This window comes from Balaenoptera borealis (assembly GCF_965194805.1).
Source record: "Balaenoptera borealis genome assembly, chromosome: 8".
NCBI lineage: Eukaryota > Metazoa > Chordata > Mammalia > Artiodactyla > Balaenopteridae > Balaenoptera > Balaenoptera borealis.
The window spans coordinates 109,365,832-109,374,648 of NC_138865.1; positions in this window are offsets into that span (position 1 = coordinate 109,365,832).

Sequence of the window (8,817 nt, forward strand, 5' to 3'; positions counted from 1 at the left end):
TTGGAGGGTATCCTGCAGAGGTAGGGTGCAGTTGTGGCTCACCCTGGGAACATAGACACTGGAGGTGGATGTATCAGGGAGCATTCATCTGCATGAACTCTCCTGAATGCTGACATCTTGTTTGGGTCATTAGCACCAAGACTTGGCCCAACCCAGTAGCCTGTAGGCTCCGGTGCTGGGACACGTCGGGCCAAACAACTAACTGGGTGGGGGCACATTCCCCACCCCTCAGCAGACAAGCTGCCTAAAGACTTCCTGAGCCCACAGCTTCGTCTAGACATTCCCCTAGAATGGCCCTGCCCACCAGAGGGCCAACACCCAGCTCCACCCACCAGTGGGCAGGCACTGACCCTTCCTGCCAGGAAGCCTGCACAAACCTCTAGACCAGCCTCACCCACCAGGGGGCAGACACCAGAAGCAAGAAAATTACAGTCCAGCAGCCTGCAGACCAAATCCAAATGCAGGCCAGACACTACTCTGGGACCAGTTGGCCCCTGGCCCTTGGGTGGTGAGAGGGGAGTGCACTCCTGGGATGCATAGGACATCTCCTACAGAGGGCCACTTCTCCAAGGTTGAGAAACCTAACTAACCTACCACATACATAAAAATACAAATAGCAATTTAGACACAGTGAGGCAACAGAGGAATATGTTTCAGACGAAGGAACAAGATAAAACCCCAGAAGAACTAAGTGACATGGGGATAGGCAATCTACCTGAGAAAGTGTTCAGAGTAATGTTTGTAAAGATGATCAAGGAACTCAGGAGGAGAATGGAGGCACAGAGCAAGAAATTAGAAGTTTTTAACAAAGAATTAGAAAAAATAAAGAACAAAAAACAGAATTCAAGAATACAATAACTGAAATGAAAAATATGCTAGAAAGAATCAGTAGTAGACTAAATGAGACAGAAGAACGGATCAGTGAGCTGGAAGACAGAGGAGTGGAAATCACTGCTGCTGAACAGAAAAAAGAAAAAAGGATGAAAAGAAATGAAGACAGTTTAAGAGACCTATGTGACAACATCAAGCATGCTAATATTCGCATCATAGGGATCCCAGGAGGAGGAGAGAGAGAGAAAGGGCCTGAGAAAATATTTGAAGAGATAATAGCTGAAAACTTCCCTAACCCGGGAAAAGAAACAGTCACCCAGTCCAGGAAGTGCAGAGAATCCCATACAGGATTAACCCACAGAAGCACACACTGAGACACACTGTAATCAAAGTGACAAAAATTAAAGATAAAGAGAGAATATTAAAAGCAACAAGGGAAAATCAACAAACAATATACAAGAGAACTCCCATAAGGCTATCTGCAGACCAGAAGGGAGTGGCACAATATACTTAAAGTGGTAAAAGAGGAAAACCTACAACCAAGAATACTTTACCCAGCAAGGCTCTCATTCAGATTTTTTTTATATATAAATTTCTTTCTTTCTTTCTTTCTTTACTTTTGGCTGTGTTGGGTCTTCGGTGCTGTGCGTGGGCTTTCTCTAGTTGCGGTGAGCGGGGGCTACTCTTTTTTTTTTTTTTAAACGATTTTTTTTTTAAACAATTTTTTTTTTTTTAATGGGAATTATTTATTTATTTATTTATGGCTGTGTTGGGTTTTCGTTTACTGTGCGAGGGCTTTCTCTAGTTGCGGCAAGTGGGGGCCACTCTTCATCGCAGTGCGCGGGCCTCTCACTATCGTGGCCTCTCCCGTTGCGGAGCACAGGCTCCAGACGCGCAGGCTCAGCAATTGTGGCTCACGGGCCTAGTCGCTCCGTGGCATGTGGGATCTTCCCAGACCAGGGCTCGAACCCGTGTCCCCTGCATTGGCAGGCAGATTCTCAACCACTGCGCCACCAGGGAAGCCCGGGGGGTTACTCTTCATTGCAGTGCGCAGGCCTCTCATTTTCGTGGCCTCTCTTGTTGTGGAGCACAGGCTCTAGGCGTGCAGGCCTCAGTAGTTGTGGCATGCGGGCTCAGTAGTTGTGGCTTGCAGGCTCTAGAGCTCAGGCTCAGTAGTTGTGGTGCACGGGCCCAGTTTCTCCGTGGCATGTGGGATCTTCCTGGGCCAGAGCTTGAACCCATGTCCCCTGCATTGGCAGGCAGACTCTTAACCACTGCGCCACCAGGGAAACCCTCTCATTCAGATTTGATGGAGCAATTAAAAGCTTTACAGGCAAGCAAAAGCTAAAAGAATTCAGCACCACCAAACCAGCTTTACAACAAATGCTAAAAGAACTTCTCTAGGCAGAAAAGAAAAGGCCACAACTAGAAACAAAATTACAAAATGGAAAAACTCATGGGTAAAGGCAAACATACAATAAAGGTAGGAAATCACCCACACACAAAGCTAGTAGAGAGGTTACTAGACAAAAGTTGTAAAATCATTTGTATCCATCTGCAGTTAAGGGACATACAAAACAAGTAGATGTAAAATATAATATCAAAAACAGTAATCATGAGGGGAAGAGAGTACAAATGCAGGGTATCTAAAATGCATTTGAAATTAAGAGATCAGCAACTTAAAACAAGTGCACATGCACACACACGTGTGTGTGTGTGTATATATATACATAAATACATACATATATATAGGCTGCTATACAAAGGCCTCATGGTAATGGCAAAACAAAAATCTACAATAGTTATACACACAAAAAGGAAAAATGAATCCAAACAACACTAGAGATAGTTATCAAATCACAAGTGAAGAGAACAAAAGAAGAAAGACCTACAAAAACAAATCCAAAACAATTAAAGTTTCAATAGGAACATACATATCAATAATTCCCTTAAATACAAATGGACTAAATGCTCCAACCAAAAGACATAGACTGGCTGAGTGGATACAAAAACAGGACCCATATATATGCTACCTGCAAAAGAATCACTTCAGATCTAGAGACAAATACAGACTGAAAGTGAGGAGACGGAAAAAGGTATTCCACACAAATGGAAATCAAAAGAAAGCTGGAGTAAGTAATACTTATATCAGACAAAGGAGACTTTAAAATAAAGACTGTCACAGGAGACAAAGAACGACACTACATAAAGACCAAAGGATCAATCCAAGAAGAAGATATAACAATTGTAAATATATATATGCACCCAACATAGGAGGACCTCAATATATAAGGCAAATGTTAACAGACATAAAAGGAGAAATTGGGGACTTCCTCGGTGTTCCCATGGCTAGGACTCCACACTCCCAATGCAGGGGGCCTGGGTTTGATCCCTGGTCAGGGAACTAGATCCCATATGCTGCAACTAAGAGTTTGCACACTGCAACTAAAGATCCTGCATGCCACAGTGAAGATCCTGCGTGCTTCAACTAAGACCCAGTGCAGCCAAATAAATAAGTATTAAAAAAAAAAAAGGAGAAATTTACAGTAACACAATAATAGTGGGGGACTTTAACACCCCACTTACATCAATAGACAGATCATCCAGACAGAAAATCAATAAGGAGACACAGACCTTAAATGACACATTAGACCAGATGGGCTTAATTGATATTTATAGAGCATTTCACCTGAAAGCAGCAGAATACACATTCTTTTCAAGTGCACATGGAACATTCTCCAGGATAGATCACATGCTGGGCCATAAACAAAGCCTCAATACATTTAGGAAAACTGAAATCATATCAAGCATCTTTTCCAACCACAATGCTATGAGGCTAGAAATCAACCACAAGAAAAAAAACAAACTGCAAAAAACACAAACACATGGAGGCTAAACAATATGCTACTAAACAACCAATGGATCACTGAGGAAATCAAAGAGGAAATAAAAAAATACCTAGAGACAAATGAAAATGAAAACACGATGATCCAAAACCTATGGGATGCAGCAAAAGGAGTTCTAAGAGGGAGGTTTATAGCGATACAAGTTTACCTCAGGAAACAAGAAAACTCTCAAATAAGCAACCTAACCTTATGCCTAAAGCCACTAGAGAAAGAACAAACAAAATCCAAATTTAGTAGAAGGAAAGAAATCATAAAGAGCAGAGCAGAAATAAATGAAATAGAGACTAAAAAGCAATAGAAAAGATCAATGAAACTAAAAGCTGGTTCTTTGAAAAGATAAACAAGATTGATAAACTTTTAACCAGATTCATCAAGAAAAAAGGATAGGGCTTCCCTGCTGGCACAGTGGTTAAGAATCCACCTGCCAATGCAGGGGACATGGGTTTGAGCCCTGGTCCAGGACGATCCCACATGCCACGGAGCAACTAAGCCCATGTGCCACGACTACTGAGCCTGTGCTCTAGAGCCTGCAAGCCACAACTACTGAAGCCCACGTGCCTAGAGCCCAAGCTCCACAACAAGAGAAGCCACCACAATGAGAAGCCCATGCACCACAATGAAGAGTAGCCCCCGCTCGCCGTGACTAGAGAAAGCCGCGCGCAGCAACAAAGACCTAATGCAGCCAAAAAATAAATAATAAATAAATAAATTTATTTTAAAAAAAAGAAAAAGAAAAAAGGATAGAGGGTCCAAATCAATAAAATCAGATATGAAAAAGAAGATTTTACAGCTGACACCACAGAAATACAAAGGATCATAAGAGACTACTACGAGCAACTATATGCCAATAAAATAAACAACCTAGAAGAAATGATAAAATTCTTAGAATGGTATAATCTCCCAAGGCTGAACCAGGAAGCAATAGAAAATATGAACAGACCAATTACCAGTACTGAAATTGAATCAGTAATTTAAAAACTCCCAATAAGCAAAAGTCCAGGACCAGATGGCTTCACAGGTGAATTCTACCAACATTTAGAGAAGAGTTAACACCTAACCTTCTGAAACTATTGCAAAAAATTGCAGAGGAAGGAACACTTTCGAATTCATTCTATGAGGTCACCATCACCCTGGTACCAAAACCAGACAAAGATATCACAAAAAAAGAAATTACATGCCAATAAAATGATGAACATAGATGCAGAAATCCTTAACAAAATACTAGTAAACTGAATGCAACAATACATTAAAAGGATCATACACCATGATCAAGTGGGATTTATCCCAGGGATGCAAAGAATTTTCAATATCCGCAAATCAGTCAATTTGATACACCACATTAACAAAGTGAAGAATAAAAACCATGTGATCATCTCAATAGATGCAGGAAAAGCTTTTGATAAAATTCAACATCCATTTATGATAAAAACTCTTCAGAAAGTAGGCATAGAGGGAACATATCTCAACATAATAAAGGCCATATGTGACAAACTCAGGGCTAACATCATACTCAATGGTGAAAAGCTAAAGCAATTCCTCTAAGATCAGGAACAAGAAAAGGATGTCCACTCTCACCACTTTTATTCCATAGTTTTGGAAGTCTTGGCCACAGCAATCAGAGAAGAAAAAGAAATAAAAGGAATCCAAGTTGGAGAAGAAGAAGTAAGATGGTCACTGTTTGCAGATGACATGATACTGTACATAGAAAATCCTAGAGACACTACCAGAAAACTACGAGAGCTCATCAATGAATTTGGTAGAGTTGCTGGATACAAAATTAATATACAGAAATCTGTTGCATTTATAGACACTAATAGAAAGAGAAATATCAGAAAGAGAATTTAAGGAAACAATCCTGTTTACCATCACATCAAAAAGAATAAAATGCCTAGGAATAAACCTATCTAAGGAGACAAAAGACCTGTACTCTGAAAACTATAAGATGCTGATGAAAGAAATTGAAGACAACACAAACAGATGGACAAATAAACCATGTTCTTGGAGTGGAAGAATCGATATTATTAAAATGATCATAGTCCCCAATGCAATCTACAGATTCAATGCAATCCCTATCAAATTACCAATGGCATTTTTCACAGAACCAGAATAAAAAATTTTTAAATTTGTATGGAAACACAAAAGACTCCAAATAGCTAAAACAATCTTGAGAAAGAAGAACGGAGTTCAGGAATCACACTACCTGACTTCAGGCTATAGTACAAAGCTACAGTTATCAAAACTGGTTTTGTGCCAGTGTGTATGGTACTGGCACAAAACCAGACATAGAGATCAATGAAAAAGGATAGAAAGCCCAGAAATAAAACCACACACTTACGGTCAATTAATCTATGACAAAGGAGGCAAGAATATATAATGGAAAAAAGACAGTCTCTTCAATAAGTGGTGCTGGGAAAACTTGACAGCTACATATAAAAGAATGAAATTAGATGATCCTCTAATACCATACACAAAAATAAACTCAAAATGGATTAAAGACCTAAAGTAAGACTGGATACTATAAAACTCCTAGAGGAAAACATAGGCAGAATACTCTTTGACATAAATTGCAGCAATATATTTTTGGATCCATCTCCTAGAGTAATGGAAATAAAAACAAAAATAAACAAATGGGACCTAATTAAACTTAAAAGTTTTTGCACAGCAAAGGAAACCATAAACGATGAAAAAACAACCTAAGGACTGGGAGAAAATTTTTACAAATGATGCTACAAACAAGGGATTAATTTCCAAAATATACAAACAGCTCATACAGCTTAATATAAAAAGAAACCAAACAACCCAATCAAAAAAAGGGCAGAAGACCTAAATAGACATTTCTCCAAAGAAGACATACAGATGGCCAACAGGCACATGAAAAGATGCTCAATATTGCTAATTATTAGAGAAATGCAAACCAAAACTACAATGAATTATCAACTCATACCAGTCAGAATGGCCATCATTAAAAAATCTACAAATAATAAATGCTGGAGAGGATGTGGAGAAAAAGGAACCCTCCTACAATGTTGATGGGAATGTGAATTACTGCAGCCACTATGGAGAAATGTTTGGAGGTTCCTTAAAAAACTAAAAATAGGGCTTCCCTGGTGGCGCAGTGGTTGAGAATCTGCCTGCCAATGCAGGGGACACGGGTTCGAGCCCTGGTCTGGGAAGATCCCACATGCCGCGGAGCAACTAGGCCCGTGAGCCACAACTACTGAGCCTGCGCTCTGCAACAAGAGAGGCCGCGACAGTGAGAGGCCCATGCACCGCGATGAAGAGTGGCCCCCACTCGCCGCAGCTAGAGAAAGCCCACGCCCAGAAACGAAGACCCAACACAGCCAAAAAAATTAAATAAATAAATAAAGTGTAAAACTTATTTAAAAAAAAAATCTAAAAACTAAAAATAGAGTTACCATATGATTCTGCAATCCTACTCCTGGGCATATATAGGGAGAAAACTCTAGTTCGAAAAGATACATGCACCCCAAAGTTCATAGCAGCACTATTTACAATAGCTAAGACATGGGAGCACACATTTAGATTTTTTTATCAATTTTGAGTTAATTTTTGTAAATGGCCTAGAGTTATTTTTGTGAAAAGATTTTTTCCCCTCTGACTCAGTTTCTTTAAGATATTCTAATTTTCTATTTCTTCTTTTATATTTTTATTTAAAAACTTTTGAAGTTAAAGCAAAAATTAACCACATTAAGCTCTAATGCTTTGTTTAAGGTACTAAGTGAAAAGTTTCAAACGATAAGAGATAGACATCACTTAGTAGAGTTTTTCAATAGTCATTTTTATTATGAAATATTTCAGACATAAAAATGTAAAGACTATTATGATGAACATGTACCAACAATGAAGCTTAAGAAACAAAACATTTCACATCTAGATGAAGCATACCGTGCATCCCTTTCTAATTGCATTTCCTTCCTATCGCAAAGGTAACCACAATCACAAATTTGCTGATCATTCTTGCAATTCGTATCCTTATATTTTTGCCTATATGTGTATATCCCTAAATAGTATGTAGTGTTACATTGCATTTTATAAAGTAATATATAAATAATAGTATATGGTATGTGTCCTACAGATAGAAATGTTTCTGCTGAAGTTTTCTATTTTTTCATCTGTTTTGAGATAAGTTGGAATTGCTAGTTGAAGCATTTTTTTTTCAGCAAAATCAAGAGTTGGATTTTTATTTATTTCTTTAAATTAATTTTTTATTGGAGTATAGTTGATTTACAATGTTGTGTTAGTTTCTGCTGTACAGCAAAGTGAATCAGTTATACATATACATATATCCACTCTTTTTTAGAATCTTTTCCTATATAGGTCATTACAGAGTATTGAGTAGAGTTCCCTGTGCTATACAGTAGGTTCTTATTAGTTATCTATTTTATATATAGTAGTGTGTATATGTCAATACCAATCTTCCAAATTATCCCCTTGCCACTGAAGCATTTTTTATGATAGCTGCTCTAAAATCCTTGTCAGATAATTCTAACATTTGGTTTATCTCTATATTGATATCAGTTGATTGCCTTTTCTCATTCAGGTTGTGACTTTTCTGGTTCTTGGTATGATGAGTGATTTTTTGTATCTGGAACATTTTGAGAATTAAGTTATGAGACCCTGAATCCTATTTAAGTCTTTTCTTTCAGCAGGCAGTCACCCTGTTTATGTTTAGTGCATACTCCCTTGCTTACTTTTTTCAGCTGTGGTTCCAGTGACAATATAGGTTTCAGAGCCTATACAGCGCTTTTCTGGTCCACTTCTTTCCCTTGGCACCACCGGGGCTCCTGTTTGATCCTGCAGATGCTGCCTGCAGGGGCCGAGTGTGATTTCCCAGGCAGATCCTGCTAGGGGGAGCATGGGAGATGCTGGGCCATGGGGTAGTGAATGTTTCCCTGAGCCTGTTCTCAAGGCTACCACCCAATGCCTGCCTAATCACTGATGGTGTTGCGTAAGAGGTGTGGAAGGTGCTTTCCTGGTGTCCCCAATGCTGCTAGGTGGTGGATGGAGGAGGCTGAGTCTGTGGGACAGAGAGTGTTTCCCAGGAACTTCTGTCTATCTT